General features: G+C 34.0%; 1 long non-coding RNA gene across 1 annotated transcript in view; it reads right to left on the minus strand.

Annotated features, from left to right (window-relative positions):
* LOC129231596 (uncharacterized) overlaps positions 1-24,136 on the minus strand; it is a 195,543-nt gene that overhangs the window by 85,602 nt on the left and 85,805 nt on the right. Inside the window, exon 2 of the long non-coding RNA XR_008581274.1 lies at positions 12,358-12,588. This is a non-coding gene — a long non-coding RNA (uncharacterized LOC129231596). The remainder of the gene's footprint in view (positions 1-12,357; positions 12,589-24,136) is intronic.

Below are 24,136 nucleotides of genomic sequence, written 5' to 3' on the forward strand. Positions count from 1 at the left end.
CGAAGAATGAAGATGTATGAAAGCGCAAAAATGTAATTTCTGTTAATTTTTTAATTCTTAACTTTCGTTTAATCCGATGCTCGTATAAATTAGAAATTGGGTTTCATACACGAAAATTAGCTTTAATTTTAATGTTTTCGGAGATTTTTTGTGATAAAAACAGATCGTTTCTACATATCGAATTTTTTTCCGGCAATTTGCTACTTCGATATATGGAGGTCCGACTGTATTTTTTAAACAAGGTACCTTTCCAATATTCATTAATTAAAAAAGAAATAGGGGATCTGAATCCTAACCCCAGGCAGGGTCCCCAAATCACATCTCTCTTAAGGCACTCAAATATAGCCTAAACTGGCGCTTTAAATATTTCAGCATCAAAACATTTTCGGAACAGAACTCCAGAACCCCTTCCTCTGAGTTCACCACAAATTGTCCTAAATTTCTTTTAACGCTTCAGTTTCTAATTTTTTTTGCAGGAATAGTACCCCCCCCCCCTTACCTATAAACATGGTTCATGACCGCCTTAAAATTTTAATACTTTAATTTTGGAAACTTATTGAAAGAATCTTCCTAACGCCCTTCCCCCTTAAGTCATCCAAAGATAGCCCGAAACAAAGCTCTTAAAATTTCGGAAACGGAAATATTTCGGGCTGAGGTGCGGAATCCCCCCTTTCTCATTGTGTTTACTAAACGCAGAGTAAGTTTTTGTTTAACCCGGGAGAACTCGCATCGGGCCTCTCAGGCCCGGTCATTACAAAACTACGCTGCCAAAAATCACCCCTTCAACGGAAATGAATGAGGTCCACAGTAGCTGCGTTAGAGGTGACCTACATACTGACCACATGCTTTTCAGGAATGTACATTCCCACTTTTCCCCAGAAAATTCCGGTTTGGGCCTCAGAGGCCCAGAGCGAGCGCTCACGCTTTTCATTTCAGATTGTGAATGTAAAGGAAGAGGTTGTGAAATGCATTGCTATTTAAGCTACAAAGATGAAATGGAGAAGTTGCAGACCTTGTTGGTTGAGGTTTCAAGTGATGAGAACTCCCTTAATGAAGATGACGAAGAAGAAGTTGATACAGAACAGTAAAGCGATCATCAGTAATGCTCAGAAGATTTAGATTTATGTATCCTAAAAGTTTCTTAAGCTTTACTTTTTAAAACATATTATAGAGGCTGTTTATCAATTTATAATTCAGTGCTGAAAACATTTTTTTTTCTATTTTGCAAACTTAATTTACTGAAATAACCACTCCGTGCCTACGGAGCCCCCCCCCCCCCGCGAGTGTTCGTGTGACGAAAAGTACCGCGAGTTCTCCCGGGTTAAGATTCATTTTTCGAACGACTTCAATTTCGAAAATGTTTCGAGAAAGACCCCTGAAATTCCCTAACTCTTAACTCACTCAAAAATAGCCAACATAGCATTTCAATACTTAAGAACGGTGAAATTTTCGGGGAGAGAGACCCCTCCCTCCTTCCCCTAAGTTCACTAAATTTGACTTAAATTTGCGGTTTCCCTTTTCATCACCGAAGATTTAAAAATTTAAATTCTAAAAGTTATTGAGAGAAAGCCTTCGAATTCCCTCTTCTTAAGTCTTCCAAATATTACCTAAAGCTGAGTTCTGAATACTTCAGCTTTGAATATTTTTTGGGGAAGAGGAACCCCTAACCACAAGACGGTCTAAAGTTGCGCTTTTAAGACTCCAGTTTTGGAATTTCGCCTAAAGAGAGCCCCCTCCCTACCTCTTGACATTGCCAAAGACAGCCTAAAAGTTTTAAGATTTCAATTACAAACATTTTCGGGAGAGGGTCCCAAATGCCCTTTTACTTACGTCAGTTAAGTATAGCCTCAAATAGTTTTAAATACATCAGCTACAAAACATTTTCATGTTAGAACACCAATACCATCTCTCATTAATTCACCAAAGATTGCCTAAATTAGTGTTTTTAAGACTCCAGTTTTCGATTTTTTTTAAAAACCTCCTCACTTTTACATCATTAAAGACAGCCTAAAACTTTGACTTTAAAATTTTTAAGAGTTTGCAGAGGAGAAATATCAAACCACTCCTAACTTCAAAAATGGCTTTCAATTCAGTTTTTCGATATTTTATACTGGATCCCTTGAGTAGCCCCCCGCCCCCTCTTAGATTGTCCAAGATATAAACGTTTTAAGACCTCAGTATCGTGGGTTAATTTGCTGACTTACCCTCTTTGCAAGAGCATCATTTCTTCGCAAACTCGTGCTGCCTCCTTTCCTCCCCCCCCCCCACCCCATATTTCCATTCTAGCGAATGTTAAGTTAATTCATTGACATTGGAATTTAGTGATTCCTCAAGTCTTTGCCAAAAATGCAAGAACGTTTGCCCATCGGCGTTTCCAACCAGCTTGAAATCCCCCCCCCCCCCCCCCCGATTATTTCCAAAATTCTCGTTTTCATTAAAATCTTCAAAATCTGATAGTTTCCGTTTTACCTGGCATGTGGACGCCCTTTGATCTCAATCGGTGATTCAGATTCAACTCAAGACATTTTAAGAGCGTACATAATTTTCACTTATGCGTGTAAAGTTTGCAAAAAAATACCGCAAATGAAAAAAACGAAAGGATGATCGAAAATAGCACGAGAAAAGCTAAATTTTCAATTAGAGCCGTTTATTTTGAAAAATCAGGGAAAATAGCGAGCAACTCCTCGGTCTGCAATGCAGTGAGTTGGAAATAACAGAGCTATACCTAAAAAAAATCAAACGGGCGCTAGTCTAAAAGGCACTCCTTCAAAAGCACGTTGCAAGCAAAACAAGCCCATGGTGGAAAACCGAGAGAATGTCAAAGTAAATTCGTGGTTATGGAACGGTAAAGTAATATATTAAAGCATATTTTTCAAACACTCAATTTTTCTTTTTTAAGTAAAAACTGGAAGAAAGTCATCGAATTTCTTTCCGTCCCGACCTCCGTCTCGGAAATTTTGTCCAAGACGGAAATCCGTCCTGAGACGGAAGGTCTTGCACCCATGCGCTGATACCAAAACAAAAAGCTGAACGTCCAGAAGCCACCTGCAGATGGCGCTCTGGAATTCCGCTCTAGAATTCCGCGTTGTCGTTTCTGCTAAAATCACCCGTTGCGCGGAAATACGACTGAATCGGAAATTCCGTTTATGCCAACGCTTTCGGTTTCCCGCGCATGTGGAGTCCATAACGGCGCTGCGTTTCTTCCAGAAATTACTATTCAGTCAATGATATGCTCACTATCTGCTCCTTTCCTTTTTCTTTTTGAAAAAGAAACATGCAGAAAATTATCGGTGAGACATAGGAAATATAAGAATCAATGCACAATTAGAAGTGCTATACTAAAAAAAGGAAAAAAAGGAGTGGGCTTCAAAAAGTAGGAAAATAAGGAACTCTTCGGGGTCTGTTTTTGACATAAAAAAATAAATAAATAAAGGAAAGCATTTCTTTGGATGAAAAATTTCGGAGGGGGTTTGAACCCTATAAAACCACCCCCTTGTATACGGCCCTGGAAACGAGAACATTCAACAATAGTAGAAATGCGTTGGTTGTACCGGATGCTTTGCTGATAAAAAAAGTTAAAAAACAGGGTGAGTAGTAGAGACGCACGAGAGAAACTGGTTAGAGTAAAATTTGTCATACGAAGATTTCTGAAGAACTGCGTGTCTCTTATTTCTTATCAAAATTGCTTATGAATTATTTCAGCGAATCAAAGTATAATTTGCTAAAATATGCAGTCTGAATTTGAAAATTTTATATAAAATAGAGAAGTTAGTAAGTTTAGAATTTATTTTACGATTAAAAAAAAAGACTATTTTAGAAGTTGTTTTTAACAACTTATGAGGATTGCGTTTTGGGGGGGGGGGGGTATCTCTTGCTAAAGTTTCTGCATTCTACTCGGTGAATAAATATTGCGGTAATTTATTAAAATATAATAATAGCTAAAGCCGTCGGGGGAAGAGGAAGGGGGGGGGGGTCATGATGGAAACTACACTAGCGATAATTTCAAAAGAATTTTAGTTTCAATTGTAGGAAAAACCATTTTCGGGGGGGGGGGTTGTAAAATTGTGAGAGGGAACGCTATCACCCTAGGAGCGAGATTTCCTAACTAAAGTTTTTGCATAGAACAGCCAGTGATCATTTTGTTAATTAAATGTTTCAGTATTTTTTCCTAATAATTATAGCTAAGGCAAGGGGGTGAGGGGTTGATGACTCATGGTGGAGAAATTCAATGCACTATTTAAATTTTTATACAAGATGTTTCAAAAGGATTTTAGTCTCATTATCGGGGAAAAGCACTGCTGGGGAGATGCCAAGTAAACCCGTAGCGAAACCATTTGCAATTTTCGAAATATATCGGCCATCTCGGAAAATAAATGTTCCAGCAATTAATTTCAATAACTGTAGCTAAAGCTAAAACAGGAACGCCGAGGTACGGGGGAGGGGGAGGGGTGCAGATTAAACCATCAAAACTTTTAAAGGTATTTAAAAGTTATTTAAGTGCCTTTGGGGATTTTTTTTATGAAGTGGGGCTTGTTAAAATTTGGGGGGAGGGAGAGTGCTCTATCGTTCTTGGCGGGGGAGGGAGCACACCAAAGCTAAATCTGCATATTTAGATCTGCAATAAGAAAAGCTATCGGACATCTCGATAAACCAGCGTTTCGAGCAATTTACCCTTAGCTGGCAAGGGTGAAAAGGAGGGGGGGGGGTATGGCGCAGACTACACCACTGAAATTTTTAGAAGAAATCAATAAGTTCCCTTTCTTAAGTTTTTCCTTATCTTCGGGCTTCGGGAACTTAGAAAAGTGAAACGTTTCCTTTGCCTGGTCCGTAACCACTTTTGCACGCTGGTATAAAACAAGATGTAGCTTTTTTTTCTCTTAATAATCGACTTTGATGTATACATTATTTTTTTTCTTTTAAACTTTCATAAATTTTTTACGAAATGCGGGAAAACAACATTAACGCATAACCGAATTATAACTATATCCCGCATTAACTAATGTAAATTCCGTCAAAAGCCTAACCGCACTGTCCTCTAGCGGATTGCCGTAAGTTCGTCTTCAAGAATAGCGTTTTATGCGCATCACTAGTAGTGAATATTTTGAATTTGTTTTGCTACTTCGATATGGCAACAGCTAATCAAGTGTTTTGTTATCGTGCGTTCTCGTCTAGAATAAAAGGAATCTAATATATAAAGAAAGAAAAACAAAATGCCGTTTACGAAAACAAAGAATATCACTTTGAGTGAAAGATTTGGCACACCTTTAAATCATAGTTGGAATGCGGACTTTTTAAAATTTCGTCAACGTCATGAACAGAAACAGATCATACGTAAACAAAGGGCTGAAAACCCATTCGGTAAAATTAGTTTTCCGAATAGAATGCGTGACGGTGAACCAAAGTTTATAAGAAGAAATTGTACTTTGGATTTTAAGCAGAATGCCCATTTTAATTCAAAATTTCCAAGAAAAAATTTTTCCTACTGGAGAAAGCCACCAAAGAAGGTAACAAAAGAAGAGTTGGATAAGGAACTAGATCGTTACATGGATAAAGATGCGTTAAAGCTAAAAAAACAAAAGGCAACTTTAGTTGGCGAAAAAAATAGACGTGGATATCGTTTCAGAAGTCCGATTTCAAGAAACTTAACAAAGGAACAGTTGGATAAGGAATTAGAAGAATATATGGCTAAAAGACCACCGAAATTACCAGCAGCAACAAAGCAAGAATTGGACAAGGAGTGAGAAGAATGCCACTCAGAACTCTGTGAGGATCAAGAAATATAAACATAAAGGAAAATGTGATTTAAGAAAAGTTAATTGCCATGACTTTCAACTAATATTATAACTGATGACAAAACCTCAAGAAATCTCTTTTAATTCACGTTCGTTCACGAGACTAAATTTTAAAACTGCAAATGTAAACTCTAAATTGTACACCACTGAATGTAGTGAGTTTCTTCTAAATGTTTTGAGATTCGGCAAATAAATATCCTCCAATCAAAGCTGTGTCAAAGAAAGACGTTGGAACTGATGGGAAAATTTCTAAGTATGTCTATAGTTAGTAGTAGAGATGAAACGAAGCTTCGGCCTGGCCGAAGCATGAGGTGTGATTCTGCCTATAATAATTGAAGTTGTAAATTTTCATTTTACAATTACTACATAAAATATTCATAAAATACACTGCCAGCTCAGTCATTCCATCCGAAGACTGTAGTTTCGTGCTTATTAGCAATCATCAACCCGGAAAAGGAGGTGACTGAAAGTCTAGTCCTATGGAAGTTTCTGTTCCAGGCTGATGAGTGCAAGCACGAAACGGCAGTCCTCGGATGGAATGACTGAGCTGGTGCTGTATTTTATGTACTTCTGCCTTATTCCTGGCTATAGGGCTGTAACTTACTGAAAATTCATAAAATATTGTTCTTAAAGCTATGAATGTAATCAAGTAAAACAAAGGAAAATTATATTTAATTAAAATGATAGTGTGTATGGAACCAAAAACTTGATCCATAACTAACAGTCTATTGGGCAATTCCATGTCAGGTCAATCACCTTCTTCACCTCGCCATCTCCAATTTTAACGATATTTGATGTGAGGGACACATATGACAAGGTAAGTAATCCTGCCAATTTTTAGAATTCTACTTTAAAAATTATACAAAATACAGGGCTGTTAAAAAACTGAAAAAGTACAAAAAAAAAAACGAATAGTTGTGACATTCAAATGACTGTAACATCTCCCCTAATTGTAGTAGAAGAAAAATTTAAAAACCATTTTAAAGCTAAAGAACAGAATTCTATTGAAGTAAAACATGACTTTCCTAGTACTGATTAAAGTTTCGAGGTCACTCACTGTGTCTTTTGACCTTTAATATCTCAAAACATGCCCCTTAGAATTTTTTCAAAAAAATATATTTTATAGCTCTAACACAATTCTTTCACCACATTGAAACTTAGACTGGGATCGCAATGGAAAGGTACTGAAAAAAAAAAAAATCAGGAATGTTCACGTTTTACTTTGTAGAATTCCATGTGTCAAGTCAGGCACCTTCTTGACCTCCTCACCATTTTCGATTTTAATGAAATTTCATGTGAAAGACATGACATGGTAAGTAATCCTGCCAATTATCAGAATTCTACTTAAAAAATTTTAAGAAATACAGGATTGTTACAAACTTAAAAAGTATGAAATAAACGCTAAGTTGTGACATGTAAATATAACAAAAATATGCAAATAGTTGAGCCTCCATATATCGAACTTCCACATATCGAAATTTTCTATATATCGAAATCCGAGCAAATTTCAATGTTCATTACATAGAAAAATTGTTTCTATATATCGAAAAAATCTCTATATATCAGAAATTTTTTTCGAGACATTCGTAGATTTTTTTTTTTCCACTTTAGACTGTTAGTCTCATGAAAAATGAAGGTTAGGGGAGAAAATTATGTTTACTAAAGGTTGCTAAGAAACTCATAAGAAATCTGGGTTTGAGGGGTATGTAGATAGGTCGTTGTTCCATTCTGGAGTTCTTAAATTCCCTCAAGTTTATTTCAAATCTTAGTTGTAACCACTAATATTATAAAATCAGTTTCAAGTTATCCTTTTTGTCTGTTGATTATCATTCCTAGTCTTTTTAGTTTCAGTAAAAAACATTCAAGTTAAGTAGAGCGATTTTTTTACTTTTCTCTCGATTACATTGTCAAAACGAAAATCCCCCTAATGTTGCGGATCAAGTTGAACTGTTAAAGAATGAAGATGTATGAAGGCACAAAAATGTAATTTCTGTTAATTTTTCAATTATTAGCTTTCGTTTAATCCAATGCTCATATAAATTAGAAATTGGGTTTCATGCACGAAAATTAGCTTTAATTTTAATGTTTTAGGAGATTTTTATGACAAAATAAGATTGTTTCTATATATCAAAATTTGTATATATCGAATTTTTTCCCGGCAATTTGCTACTTCGATATATGGAGGTGCGACTGTATAACAAAAATATGTTAACATTCCTGATTTTTTTTATAGTCCTTTGCCATTGCGATCCCAGCCTAAAATTTTGGTGCTGTGTAAGAATAGTGTTAGAGCTATAAAATATATTTTTTTTGAAAAAATTCTAGGGGGGCATGTTTTGAGGAATTCAAGGTCAAAGGTCACAGTGATTGATCTTGAAACTTTAATCAGTACTAAGGAAGTCATGTTTTATATCAATATAAAGCTCTATTCTTTAACTTTACAATGGTTTTTATTCTATTATAATTGGGATAGAAGTTTCAGTCATTTGAATGTCAAAACTTTTAGTTTTTTCGTACTTTTTCAGTTTTATAACAGCCCTGTATTTCGTAAAATTTTTAAAGTAGAATTCTAAAAATTGACAGGATTACTTACCTTGTCATATGTGGCCCTCACATCAAATGTTGTTAAAATCGGAGATGGTGAGGTCAAAAATTTTATTTTTTTTTATTGATTTGACATGGAATTACCCCATTCTATCTAAACTTGAAAGTTCTTACAAAATAAATAAGTTAAATGAAATTGAATTCAGTAAATAATTATTTTAACAACTTTGGTTCCTTTAAAATGAAGCTAGTAAAACATTTTCAAAAGAAATGTCAAGTTTTAGCATCTACCAGGCAATGAATTTTTCTAAAGACATATTTTATTAATTGGAGTTATAGGTATAAAATTTTAATTTTTGTTAAATTTATTAATATGTTGACAAAAGTTGACCCACTTTGTAGATATTGATCAAGATTATTAATAAGGGTTCAGCATTATAAAACATCATGAGTATTAACAAAAAGTAAAAAGCTGAATTTTTATTTGTTTTTTCTCAAGCAAAACAAGAAGAAAGTGCTATTCCTTGCACATCCGCTTTTGATGAAAGATATTGTTTCAATTTCCTTTGTTACTTAAAAGAAAAAGCTTACTTCTAGTTTAATTCTTTTCAAATAAACAATTATAAAATTAAATGTATTAAATATTTTATTCAAAATATAAATACTGAATGATGAGTAAATGAAAAATGTATGTAGGGGAATTAGGGGCAAAGTGAAATAGTTAAGATGACTGAGCTTTTTCAAAATGAACAAAATGGAAATTTTTAAAAATTACAGTGCATAAAAAAATAACATTCTATTTTTATTAAACTTGCATTGATATAAAATATCTTCTATTCAGTTATAGAAAATATTTTGATCAAATGAATCGGTAAATAAAAGGTTAAAGGAATAAATAAAAAGATACTGAAACAATAAACTGAAAAATAAATTATTTAATTAATTAATATGAAGAAAAATGCAGTAAAAGAGTGAATAAACAAGAAAATAAGTTAATAAATAAATAAGTAAATTACCAAATGCAGGAATGTAAATGAATAAATTAATGAATGAATACATAAGATAAACAAAACATTAATAATAAGAAACAAAATAAATTGTTTCACTTTGCTCCATCCACTCTAAACGCAGAGTAAATATTTCACCATTTCACTCTGCCCCGCATTCCTCTACATTGCCCTAACAAATTCAACTTCAAAAATTTTCAATTAAGAATATTTAGATATCTATTACAATATTAAGATATAATCTAAACACAGCTAATTTCTAGTGAAATTATTCTGTGGTTTAATATTTGATCATATCAGTTGGTTTTATTATAAACATCAACTGTAAAACATGATTTCATATGTTCCAGATAATACTTCCTATAACTTACTTTCAATAAAAATTAGAAATGTCTTCCTTTCTGATGCTATCAGTACAAAAGAAAAATACTTTTATTAAAGAAATTAATTTAAAAATGAGACAGTAAGTTAAAAGTACTGTGTAACACTAAGAATATTGAAACACATGTAGTATGGTTCTATATTGTATGCATTTAATATGCATTCAATGTTAAAATTTCAATATGTGCAGAGACCGAAAGTTCTACCATCTCTAGTTAGTAGTGTCTGAAACCATTAAGTATAAAATCACCAACCCCCCAAAAAAAGTTCAAAACCAATTTGCACCATAAATGGGCTGTTGAAATGATGAAGAATAAGGCAGTGAATAAATGTTTTTCATATTTTTTCAAATCTCTCCTCTCGGTATTGATAGAAGAAGTTATATTTGTTTCACCAGCAGTGGCGTAGCTAGACCCGACTTTCGGGGGGGGGGGGGGGGGGTTACTTCTTATATATATATATATATATATATATATATATATATATATATATAAATATGAATCTCTGTTGTAATTGTGTTTTATATATATATATATATATATATATATATAAATGTATATATATATATATATATAAATATAATCGCTTGGAATTTTTTCCTTTTCTTCTTTTTTTTTTTTCTTTCTCTTCTCTCTTCTTTTTCTCTTTTTTTTTGAGACTAACTTTTTGTCCCCAAACCCCCCCCCCCTTAGCTACGCCCCTGTTCACCAGCATTTGACCATGAACTTAAGACACTCTGCACTTATTTGAAAGTGGAAATGGGGCTGCTGACAGTATTTGCACAGCTTGAAACACGATTTTGATGATTTAATTACTTGTGGTACAGATATTCTAGAATCTGAGTCATTTTTTTTTTAATTTAGAGTCGTACAAGTATCAGCTAGTCTTTTTAGCGGCTAAGATAATGGAAAAAAAATAGTGAATACTCTTCCAGATATAAATTGCATTCTGAAATAGCTGCAAACAAGACAATGCACTAATTGGTAATGTTGTTGTTGCGGTGTGCCAGCTAGGCTGGATATTTAGGGTGCACTGCTTCACTTTTCCAACTGTACTGTAATTTGGTGTGAAGTCCGACATCCACAGATATCCATAAGACCTGTTTATTGGGTAGGCAACCATTCACACAAATAAAGAACAAAGATAGGCGAGAGAAAATATATCCATGATTGAGCTGGGATTCAAACCCGGGATCTCCCAATCGCAGTCAGACTCCTCTGACGCCTAGACAAGGCGGACGGCACCAAAAAGTAAAGGAAAGGAAAAAGAACTAGATTACAGAAATGGTATTTGTTTCTATCCAAGAAATAACAACGATTTGAACTAATAAAATTTCTTAGCACTAAAGAAAGTAAAACTAGCAAAAACCCAAATTTATATTTTGTTATCATCAATGATAACAAAAAATAAGTGATAATGCACAAAATTAAGTTCTCTAAAAACCTAAATGCCTATCATAGTAGTGAGATTCAGCGCAACTCTAATTAGTTGAGCTATGACATTGACAATGTGTACCCTTTTATTGGGTAGTTCAATAAAAAAGGAATGTATTCTTGGAGCTGATTGGAGTTGGGATATTTTAACAAAACTACTGCAAAAGTAACCCAACTCAGCTCCAAATACCCTTTCTTCTTACCCGAAAGAGAGGTAAACATTGCCAAGGTCATAGCAGCTCAACATTCCAGAGCCGCACTATATTACTTAAACAGGGTTCCCACTCTAAAATGGAAATCAAAGTAGAGCACTTTAAAGCACCCTATTCCTGGAGATCTGAGTAATTTTGAAGTAGCTATTTTTGAAGTTGAGCAAATAAGAATAGAATTAACTAATTCAAAAGATTCAGAAGCAGCCAAACGTTACATTAGATGTAGTTGCATGTGAGAAAAATAGTAAGTCTAAATACATTAAAAGGCTCAGAAAGTTGAGTTAACCTGAGAGCGATGTATTAAGCATGTCTGTTACTGTTGCCGTTACCCTAATTATTTTTATTCATTGTTAAAGTAACAGACCTTACATTTTGTAACACAAATAAAATATGTAATATTTTCTTTTTGTAAAACAGGGGGGAAATTTCCTATTTCAGACTAATGACCTATATTTAAGCAGATTTACCAATTCAAAAAATGGTAATTTCATTAAAATAATTCAATTATTTGTCCGGTAAGAGATCTGACATTTTTTTGGTTTAAAGTTACTTATAAAGGACCCACTAGTTTAAATTTTGTTAAATCTTGCTGCTGGCCATGCAAACATATGCAAGACATTTGAAAGAACTAATGTTAGTAACCAAAAATGTTTAATTTTGGTACTTAAACCATTTTAATTTCAAAAATGTCTGGAGCTTGAAAGCCACCCAGACCTCAAAAATATTATGCAATGGCTCTCAAACCAGTAAATTCATCACTGTTAACATAAACCTCAAATTTTATTTTTGACATTATCAGAAAAACCTTTTCCATATGCTTTTTTCTGGCTAGAAGCTATAAAAGAAAATCCGATTCTATTTTCCATGCAAAACTGAAATACATTGAGATTTTCAAAGAAATATAAAACTGCACCAATGTTTGAAAAACAAATATACTGATATGCATTCAGAATTCTTTCTTTATTTTCTACATTTACTTTTTACTTACCTGTAAAATTGCTGAAAAGGCCCAGCGTTCAGATTTCACTCCATATTATCAACTTTTACTTCTATCTTACAAGCAAGATCGTTGAAAAGGCAGAAGAACATTTGTAAGACATTTCTGACTATTCAACAACCCAACTAGTTTTCAGCTCAAAGCAAAATGAACTTCCATATTTTTGGGGAAATATATAAAAGGAACATCATCTTCAATATTCACAGCCAGTGAATTCAACACCTTAAAAGATTCAAAACAACATACTTATGAATAAAGATACATAATTCAGTATTGAAACAAAACAAATATAAAACATGATCATTAAGTCCATATATTTCACTACATGCAGTAAAAGTGATAATATAACAACACATTTGAAGTAACACTAACTAAATTCGTAGCGGTTTCAGAAAATTACATAATAAATGGTCAAAAAATAACAAACAGTAATATTCAAGGACAATTCAAAAATAAATAGTTTGCGATCAGGGTTTGTTGATTCACATAAGCTTGATTAAAATCATGATTTAAATCAAGTGATATTTTTTTTTTAAATCAAAATCAGTTAATTTTATTTTTATAAATTAATTTAGGATTTTTAGAATGTGTTGATCTAAATTTAACTACACACTGCATTATAAAATCAAATTTCAACAGGCAAAACTACACAGATTCTTCTTTCTGAGAGTGAAACAGATTTTCACTTTTGTAATATTGCTTTTACTCCAAAATTCAGTGGCGTATATATGTTTAAATTTTGGAGGGGGCCCATATAGTTAAGATTAGCTCCCCCCCACACACACACACTTTGTTTTTTTAATTTAAATTTTTTGAGGGGGGTATATCAGTGCCCCTGCGGCGATGGTTCTCCCCCAGAATTTTTTCAAAAGTGTATTTGTAAGAACGCAGTTTTGGACGGTCTCTTGTGATGCTACAGGAGGAAAAATTGAGGGTCCTTCAGCGCAAACATTTAGAAATTGAAATCTTAAACCATCGTTATAGGCTATATTTGTTGACGTTGGTGTAATGAAAGGAATGGGATTTTTTAAACTTGCCCCCCGATTGATTTTTTTAAAAAATAGAGCGAAATCATCACCCTTCCACCCAAATTTTCAAAATTGAAGTTCTCAAAAAGCAGTTTCAGACTAACTTCGATGATATTACGGGCAGGGCGGTTCTGAGACTCTCCCCAAAAACTATTTTGAAATCCTAGAAAACAAAGTTTTAAAGAGATATTCAGTGATACTAGGTGGAGGGATTTAAACGCTCTCCACTTTAATTTTTAAAGTTGTAGTTTTTTCATTTTCAGATTTCATCCGGGAGCAGTCGGACTCTCGTCCAAATTTTTTCGTAATTGAAGTCTTAAAAGCACGACTGTGGACCATATTCGTTAACGTTAGGGGTTGGGCCATTTTTCAAAATTGAAGCTCCATAAAAGCAATCCTTAACGATTTTCGATGCTTTCAGAAGGCAAGGCGTTTGATAGTTGTCCCCTCGAAATTGTTCGACATTGAAGCCCTGAAAACGAGGTTTGAGAAGCTCTTTAATGTTTTTAGTGGGTGGAGGGGGCTTTGAAGTGTAGCATTTTGAAGATTTTCTTATTTTTAGACTGACTAGGAAAAGGGGGGGGGGGGTAAAAGAAATAGGAGGTGTTGGACGCAATTACCTGATCAAGAGTCAGTAATTCTTTCGAAATTTTTTATTAAATGGTTATTTTCAAAAACTATCCAGATTTTCCGCCCACATTAGGCAATTTTTGGAACTAGGTCAGAGCTCAAGATCCCTCCTCTCAAAAGTAAAACGCAATTTCAGGTCATCTTTGTAGAATTTTTTTATTTTAAGGTTCTTTTCAAAAGCAATTCTGATTTTTTCCCCACATTAAGCAAATTTTAGAACTAAGGAAAAGTTCGAGAATCCTCCTCTGAATGGTAAAACTCAATATCCGGTCATCTTTATAGACGTATAGAGGTAGTTAGCGGTTTTGCGGATCTTCCTCCTAAACTTTTCAAAATTGAAATCTTGAAGGCACAATTTCAGACTATTTTTGGTAGTAACCTTAGTGAAAGGGTGTTGGGTTCGGGGACCCTCCACCAGAAATGTTTTGAAGTTGATGTCCGAGAAACACCTAAATTAATGCCTTTTTAGGACATCAATTTCATTATTACTGCAACCGAACAACTAAAACTTATTTTAAATTTCTTGCAGCGAACGATAGATAAAGAGAGAAACATTTTGAAGACCCTTCTTTTCAAACTGACTAGGAAGAAGAAGAAACAGAGGGGGGGGGGGGGGAGGATGAAAGAAAAAGAGGGGAACTCAATTTGCAAGGCAATTAGCTGAATCTGTTTAACAAATAATAACAAGATTTATTTTTGAAAGAACTGAGATTTTTCTCCCAACATTATTTTCTTTTCTTTTTGTTAAAATAACCTTGCTTTCTCAAGACACATTCTTTTCTTGAGTAAGATATACAGATCCCCTGACCCCTTCTGAACAACATTGTATGGGCCATCTAACGCAAGGTTCCCAAACTTTGACCAGGCCCGGACTGGCCATAGACTTGACCGGGACTTCTCCCGGTGCGCCCTCTCGAAAGGCACCCTTCTGTTCTTTTCTTACTTTCCAAAACAATGTTTTAGCAAAATGGAAATAAATTACGTTGAACCAAGAAGTGATTTTGCATGAGAATATTTTTACATGCAAAAGCAATGTTCTTCTTATTTATATAAACATTCCCTTTTATTACCCTCATAAAGGCAATTAATCCCCACTCCTTTCGTAAACGGTCTGCTCCCAGGGCATCGTTTGTGGCTTATCTTTTGCTCCAAGTTGCAGTTCTGAGGACAAAAATGGACCCATGGTGTTTCCTAGTCCTGGGTGTTTCCCTAATAAAAAAGGGATCGAAAGTGACAGCACATATCTACGGTCAAGAATACGAGAATGGTTTGATTTATTGACTGTACTTAAGTTGCTGTAAAAGAGCGTATAGCATGACTCCCTGTTCTGCTAACGATCATAAGTGCAATAGAAGCAACTAAGAAGACAATGTTAATTTTTGAAATCTGCACGGAAAAATAGCGTTATGTCAAAATAAGCCGCATAAAAGCAATTTTTTAGTGGATGGATTCGCATTTTTTGTCGCTTCACAAAAAAACTATTAGGACATAACTGTACGGTGATTCCTAGATTTTTTGAGTCAAGGCGTCCTTTTTGGAACTAAGATTTTCGCATGGCGCTCTTCCCAAAATAAAAGTATGACTTGTAACTGACAGTCAAGTATAAATATGAGTCGTGTATCTGCATTGAATAGCCCTTATTTATCCTGCAGAGGCTCTGTAAAAAATAGAAAAAAGTTTCCCAAATAAGTCTTAATTAGTTGAGAAAAAAGTTAATTTTTAGGTAATAGTTGATCCTAGGAGTACTGCAGGGCTCCCCAGGGCACATTTGGGGAATTACTGGACTAAACAAAAAATATGCCCAACAGTTTTAAAGATAAAACATGAACTTTTTCAATGAAAATCATAACACAAAGTTAAAGATCTTTGCCGTTGGCATGCTTTGTATTCAAAACATATTTCCAGTTTGTTTTAACTGGATTTAATTCCTTCACTGTCTTTTTAGCCAGAGGTGTGCACAAAGAAAGGGGGTCATGGCATAGCCTCCGGCATTGAAATTGTTACGGGTTAACTTATATTTTTTAAATCTCATTTTGGGGGGTCACGTTCTTGGGAAGGGGGGGGGGGGGGCTGCGTAGCATTTGGAGGAGGTTCGTCATTGTCCTGGTGGTGGGGGGTTGTCGTCCTTATCTAAGCTACAATACTACCTTAAAAATATTATTATTTAAATTCCTGCATAACATCATTATATTATTACATTTTATGCTGCCTTTATATCATTTTCGGAAGTTTTTAATCTGTGTTTTCCCTCAGATGAAGCTTGATAACCCCCCCCCCTCCTGTCACTATCCTGCTGACTTGTGAAGGTTATTATTAATAAACTTTGCATCAATGAAACAATACAATTCATTATAAGCAAAACGAAGTTTGAGTTTGAAGAAGGAATGTATAATGATGTTGCAAATAAACTATTACTAGTGACGTCGCAAAGGGGGGGGGGGGCGGTTGTCCGCCTAGGGTTTGACTGTCTGGAGGGTGATACCCAAAATGGAATTGCAAGTTTTTGAAACAAATGAAGCTGAAATGCATTTTTAAGGGGGTGGGACTGCGCCGACCCCAATATTTCCCACCCCACACCATGGAATCAATACATACTACTATACCCAGAATTAGGCTCATATAGTCAATACTTAGACCTAGTAGTGACCTCTTATAACAAAAAACTGAAACCCATTATCTTGTGTGAGATACGTTTAAAGTAATTACGGGGTCAACAATTTCACAGACCCCCTTAATTTTTTGATCTCTCGACGCCATTGAGCTTTAACACTAAGAGGAGAGAGAACTTCCCATTCTTCTACACTGAGGCTCACGGTCTGAATTTCGAGCGAGTTTGGCAAAACCAATTGTATTATAAAACATCTTGTTGAATGGCAAAAGACCGCTTCTTTTGCCACAACGATTTGAACATATTAAGGATTTGAAAAATGCACGGCAAAAGGCTTTACATGATAAAACTTGAGTTTAAATGTTAAAAGTGCGATTCTTTTGCCATACTCGCTTGGGCAAAAAACGGACCGATTAGTTCGCTCTCCTCTTTTAGTGTTAAGCTCAATGCTCGACGCACACATGCGTCTAGGGCAAGTTACATAAAAAGCATTTATAGTTTTTATTTGCCTTTTGTATATTATCCCACATAAAATTTTGTTTTTCACAAAGACAGTTGTTTCTGTTAATTGTAAAATTTTCATGTTTACATAGAATTGTATTTTTTTTTTTTTTTTGCGTTTAGAGGGAGGGGGGGGGCGACACATCACTAATTACTGCTCCGACTGTCACCCATGCTAGGTACGCCAGTGGTATTACAAATATGAATAAGAGTCAAGAAAGACTGTATTAGAAATGTAATGTGAGAAATATCGAAGTAACCTTATATTCTTTTTCTATCTGCTGTTTTTCACATATCAGGATTGTATAAAGCTTAAAAAATAAAGAGCACTTTTTTTCGCATAATAAAAGCTAAAGATTCTCACGGTTAAAGCATTTTATGAGGGTCTTTCGAAGCATTCTTGTACTGTACAAGAGCTTTTGACTAACTATCTTATGGTAAGCAGAAAAAAGGGAGCATACATGTAGACCACACACTTGTTTTATGGCATTAAATGACGCCTTTCAATAAGATGCTTTTTACCGACAAGGATCTGCGATGCTTGGGGATTCGTAGCAACGGATTTCTACTGGACAAATGAGGACATCCAGTTTGATGACAGAGACCGGATTGCTATTACTTACATGAATCAAAGAGTCATTTGGATCAGATTTTAGCATTAGGGAACAAGTAATTTTGAAGCGGCAGCAAAATTGGATACGTTAAGTCAAGGATCTTTTCAACAGTGGGTTACTCATTTAAGTTTTCATTTTCTTTTTATAGCGAAAATATTTTCCTTTGTGTATAATCTTAAATTATAGAATTACGATCTATGATTCATAATTAACTGTAACATGATCTAGGAGCTGCGATACGACAAATAAATGATATTGCAAAATATTCGACAATACATATAGTTAAGAAAACAACGTACTTAGATAAGTTAAAGATAAAATTTAAGTGTCTTGTTTTATCAATTGAAAACTATTATTTTAAAAATTAAAGAAGATTAAGATCAAGTCTGTCCATGAACTATTTTTTCATTCTTCCTCTCTTTAAAATATAATTGGTTCATTTTATGACGGCTCTTTCTAGGTCGCATCAGTTTTCAAAAACAAAATTTTACGCTCAAAAAGTTTTCGAAACTTAAAGACAACAATGCCATGAAAATGAACAGAAACGTTTAAAATGTTCGTTTGCTATATATATGCATATTTAAAAAATATAACACTTTGGACAGCGAGAATTTCTGAAACAAATTTTCAGAAATTAGATCCTGATCTCAGAATGTGGAGGAAAAAATATCATCAGGAAAAACCCTCCTGGTTTCTTATACTGCGGAACAAAAAACTTGTAATTTTAATTTTACTTCGAAAAAAAATAAGGAATTCTTAAATGAAAAATGGAGGCAAGAGGAAAATTGGACATGGTCAAGAAATTTATTTGTTCTCATAACTTCGAGTTTTCTTGCAAAAATTTTATGAATTAATTAATCAAATTAATATATTTATTCCTTACTAGTGGTACCCACACGGCTTTGCCCGTAATAGAAAAAGTAAAAGGGCTATTGGTTCGCCTGTATATTTACAAATAATGTGTAGCGAATTTTCTCGCCAATTGGCTTGTACCCATGCTACGGTTCCACGTTATGAAAGGTAATTTACTCGTCCATCTTATGATAATTTTGTTCTTAAAATTGGAATACAAAAAGAACCACATCTAAATTTTCGAAAAATTGCTTCCAAGTTTCACACCCCTATGCTACAAACTTTGTGCCAAATTTCATGAAAATCGGCCGAACGGTTTAGGCACTATGCACGTCACAGAGATCCGGACACAGAGAGACTTTCAACTTTATTATTATTAAAGATAATGGTCACAAACAATAATAGTAATTTTAAATGTATATCCATACATTAAAAATGATTTCTCAAAAAATTTAATTTCGAGCTTTTCCCAATAGTTTCAGTGTTATCAAAATGATATTATTTATTACGTACTGCAAAGAGGCAATCAGGTGCACTGGATGAGTTAGATTGGTTTTATTTTCTTGTAACTTCCGCCAAGATATTTGCTATGTCATGATCATATTGCTAATAAATATAGGATTTGAAAAAAAAAAAAAAAAAATCAGACTAAAAAAAATAGACTTTAAAGACTCTAGATATTACTTATGTTTTATTTATAAAAAATATGTATTGCAAACATTAAGAAAAAAAAACATATTTTAACTCATTTTCATGGTAGCAGTTACTTTATAGCATACATAAACCGATTTCATTACAAATGCATAATTTGTATCAAATTTGACCTTTGAGGTGCAAAAAAACAGTAGTATAGCTACTATAAGAACAGAACAAATGCGTAAACATAACTGGATTAATCTTTTGAGTTTGGGGACTGAAATTAATTAATCACTAGTGTCATGTCTCATGTTATATAGACACTAATTATTCATCTTAGTTACTTTTTTTTAATTTTCATTTTTGATAAATAATAATATTTTTTGATTTACCAAATTTGTAAATGAAGTTTTCCCTTCATGACTGAATGCCTTTTTTGTGTTGCTGTTCATTTATAGAAACTAGTAATGGCCTGATATTCATTACCACTTACTCCTGCTCTCAAAATAATTGCATAACTAAAATGCTTTAAAAGAGCACCATGCACAGATGCAAAGATTTTTAACAATCCAAAGAAAAAAATTTACAAATGAAACGATGTTTTTAACTTATTCTTTTTGAGTTTTGAACTTTAGCACAATAAATAAAATGGAAAAAAAATATTTTAAAAGAGTCTTTAAAAAACAGACAACAGTTTGAAACGTCATGTACATCTCTTTTTAATTCTAAATTGCAGAAGCATTTTTTCGTAAATGACAAACTAGCATATGCAGGGACAAAAAGAACAAAAAAAACCTGGGCATGAATATCGATCACACAGAGAAAAACCTATCGCACAGAGAAAAACCTCTTAAGCTCTTAAGGAAGACAAATTCATGTAACAAAATGACAGCATCATGTTTTAAAACAACAGCAAATACCGGTGAAAAAAATTCAATCAACAACACAAAAAAAAAAAAAAAAAACATATCACTGCAAGAGATGTTGTTACTTAATGCTATTGAACTAGTGAACGATGCATTTCAGAAGAAAGATAAACAAGCAATGAATTTTCGGAAGAAGTGTCTGTTAAGAAACATTTAGCAAAACTTCTCATTCTTCGAAACTAGAAATTATTCCTTCCCCCAACCGCCCCCCGACATTATTCAAGTTTACAAGGGGTATTTTGGTGGTCTTTCCCCTCTTTTTTTAGGGGGCCTCTTTCTAGGGGATAATCATTAATATTTAAGGGTATGTGCCAACACTCTTTGGGGTGATGGGGAAGGGTCTCCTACTATTTTTGAACTTGCAAAAAATATGACTTCTTGTTTGGACATTTTCTGCAACAAAAAAAGGGCTTCATTTTCTCCTCAATGATTTTTTATCCTTTTAAAAGTCCGCACTAAATCTTAATTTCTTAGATATTATGGAGGCTCAGTCGGCGCCCTTCAACTTGGCTTTCCCGGGCCCTGTCGACCACCCAGTTCGGCCCCGACTTTAACAATTCGCACCCTTTGAAGAATTTGAATTTTCTCACGACATCCCAGTCTAGTTTTGTATACATATTTTTACCATGGACACATCGCAACACCCCTCACCTCTTCCTGAGGCACCCAGTTTGGAAATCTCTGATCTAATTATATAATGGTTATTATCACTATAATATTTATTTATTTATTTTTGTAGTATCTTTATTTAAAAAAATTTCCACATTTTGGAGGGGGCCAGGGCCCCCTCAGCCCCTCCCTTATATATGCCCTTATCAAAATTACAGTTCAATTCAGTAGAGAACCAAATAAAAATTTACAGTTTTTCTTATAAACCATCACTAATATAATTTTTAAAAAAGTACTCAACATATTATTATACATTAAAACGTACATGATGATGGAAACCTTATTTGTAAGCTGAGCATAAAGCAAAATCACTTATCTAACAAGGAGACCTTATGGTCACAAAAATTCAGATTGGGATGAAATTCAGCAGATTAGTAGTACCCCTTGAAAGTATTCACACAATAAAGTAATATAGCGCACTAGGGCCATTCCACCATCACGTGCGGGACAAAAATACACTTAAATTTCATTAACATTTCGTCATATCTCTAAATATTTTGATCAAACAGGGGTAAGCAATTTTTTTAATCTTTACATTTGATACAAAGATATTCCTGACACAATTATATTTTTATTAAATAATTTTGTTATTTAAAATAAAATTTATTTACATGCATCAAGTGCAAGACATCCAAAGCCAACCTCTGGTAACTTGCTTATGAATTAGCTAATGTGCATGCTCTATTAATACAGCAATGACGAAACAAAGTGTAGATTTTGAACGCTATGGTTCCAACATAAAGGAAACATATCTCATTAGTTTAGAAATAATTATTTTAACCATGGAAAAAAATATGTATATTCCCCTTCCATTGAAAATGGTCATTTTGTCCTGCATGTGATGGTTCCTATATTTCATAAAAAAGAAATAATTCTTGAAGAAAATACTGGCTTAAGAAATCACATGCGTTTGTGACTGCTTTAGCAACAAAATTTTGTTCAACATCCTTTTAAATAATTATTTTTTTATGAAATATATGAAGTGTCATGTGTTGGACAAAATTACCATTTTCCGTGGAATAGCCCACTAATCAGAACATTCCAAGAAAACAGCCTCTAAATTTTTACGCGCAGCTTATATACTAGTACAGCTGCTTCGCCAGCAGCAGCTCGGTGGCTATGTGGTCAGCGTACTGGATTCTCATACCATCCATCCCGGGTTCGATTCATGTCGTGGAGAAATCTTTTTTTCCCCAAAATGAACCTCACTTGTTCAACCTTGCAACAACTATTTTTATAGACAGGAAAAGAATCTAGTATAGTATTTACAAAATTGTGCGTATCTTGTTGAAAATTATAGAAAAATAAATACCCCTAAAGACTGCATAAAAATGCAATCAATAGCTGGGTCGTATACAGGAAAGGGGCCCCAACGCCCTCCCCCCCAAACGCAAAATGTTTTGTACCGTAAAACGCAAGAAACTTTTTTTTACTTTCTAATGTCAGAAAAGGAAAATAACTAAGTTTTTTTATTTTTAATTTTGTAACTATTAAACGAGTGAAAATTTCAAGAAATACAGAAAAAGCAATTCTAGTTCTCATAAGCTGCAAAGCATACTTGAAACTTAGACCCTTATTAGGACTTCCTGCTCTCCTTCCGAATTCAATTCAGGGCTGGCCATGGCTAAGACAGGTCCCTTGTCAGTTTGGTAGACTTACCCTTCTCCCCCCCACAACTCTTATAAAACTTACACTGCATCGATTTCGAGCCAGGGACTCCTCAAAAGCTGCGCCCCTAGTTTCCGATTAGGCTAGTATCTTGTTTCCAAGACGTGCCAAATTCAGCTCCCCGATACATCCTGCGTAAAAAAAAAATGCAAAAATCACGATTCTCACATTTTCATAGCATATTTTTCAACATAAATTTTTGTGACTGATGTGTTCCATGTCTTGCAATTCCTTTAATGCAGAATTCAGTATTTTGGAAGTTCTTTTGTTATTGCTTGTTTTTATCTAACTCCTACTGCATACTGTCAATATCTTAAGCACGAAAAAAAATACTACACTTACTCTTTCTCTATTTCATTTATTTTTAACTTAAAACGGCCGTGTCTTACAAAGCTATAATCATTTTTTAAGGCTGTGCAATCAACTTCTGTTAAGTGCAAATAAAGTGCTTTAAAAAATTTCAAATTTACTCGGGTCTTTGAAAATTATTAAAATTTTGGAAATTCCTTAAAAAGTACTTCAATTTTGTCTCTTATCAAGAAACTAAATTATGAATTGTCCAAATAGCCAGAATATTACTTTTTCATTCTTATTTTCTGTGAATCCCAACATTTTTTTACAACCATTCTGTACAATTTTTACCATATGGCATTTGATGGAATTTGTCGTAAGGGGGGGGGGGGAGCTGGTATCGGTTTTTAGTGTAGTACACAAACTACACTAAAAGCTGATATGATCAAATGATGATGTGCTTTTTTTTTCTCCTCCCTCGTTTTTTCCTCTTTGTCGATTAATGTCAACCATTTGTCAAGCAAGCAATTTGTATTTTGAATTTTGATTGATCTTGATTTGCATAAGAATATAACTTTGAAAAGGTTTTGTTTGCCTATTTTTCTTCACATTTTTGTAGCCTCAATTACCCCATATAAGGCCTCAAAATACAGATTTTTATAACTATTTTTCAAAAACCCTGAACCCCCTGAAATTATGGATATTCTACATCCCACTTCAAAGGGCAACTCTGCTGTTATCCTTACCACTACAGACAAACCTCCTTAACACAAACTCGAGGGAGACGCCAAAGTATTTTGTGTAAACCGAATTTTGCATTAACCGATTTTGATGTTTACCTGATTTTGTGTAAGCAGACAAGTTTTTTTTTCGGGTCTCAGAAAATATTTGCGATACATTTACAAACTACAATCAGTTGAAGTATGAAAGCAATTATTTGTAAAGCCAAGCATTCACGACTTCACACCGAGCATTTGTGAACAAACTCTAAGTCTCCACCAGGGCTGTGGAGTCGGAGTCAGACTGATTTTGAGGTAAAGGAGTCTGAGTCGTTCGAAAACATACCGGCTCCAAGTTTCTTTTTTTTCTTTAATTTTTACTTACGAAATATATATTTTTTACTTTGATCTCAGCTAAATAGTAAAAGGAACGTATCCCTTGAGCAAGTTGGGATACGTAGCTCGGTAAGAAAATTCTGAGTGTTCGATAAATTCAAATAAGTGTTGGCGCGAAAGCACAAATCCAAAAGATTCAAAAGCCGATAAGTTTGCTTCTCACTAAAATCTATGAAATAAAATAAGTATATGATTTCTTGGTTACAACACTCGACAATTTCAGTTAATTAAA

Source organism: Uloborus diversus, chromosome 10, assembly GCF_026930045.1.
Source record: "Uloborus diversus isolate 005 chromosome 10, Udiv.v.3.1, whole genome shotgun sequence".
In the NCBI taxonomy this organism is placed as follows: Eukaryota; Metazoa; Arthropoda; class Arachnida; order Araneae; family Uloboridae; genus Uloborus; species Uloborus diversus.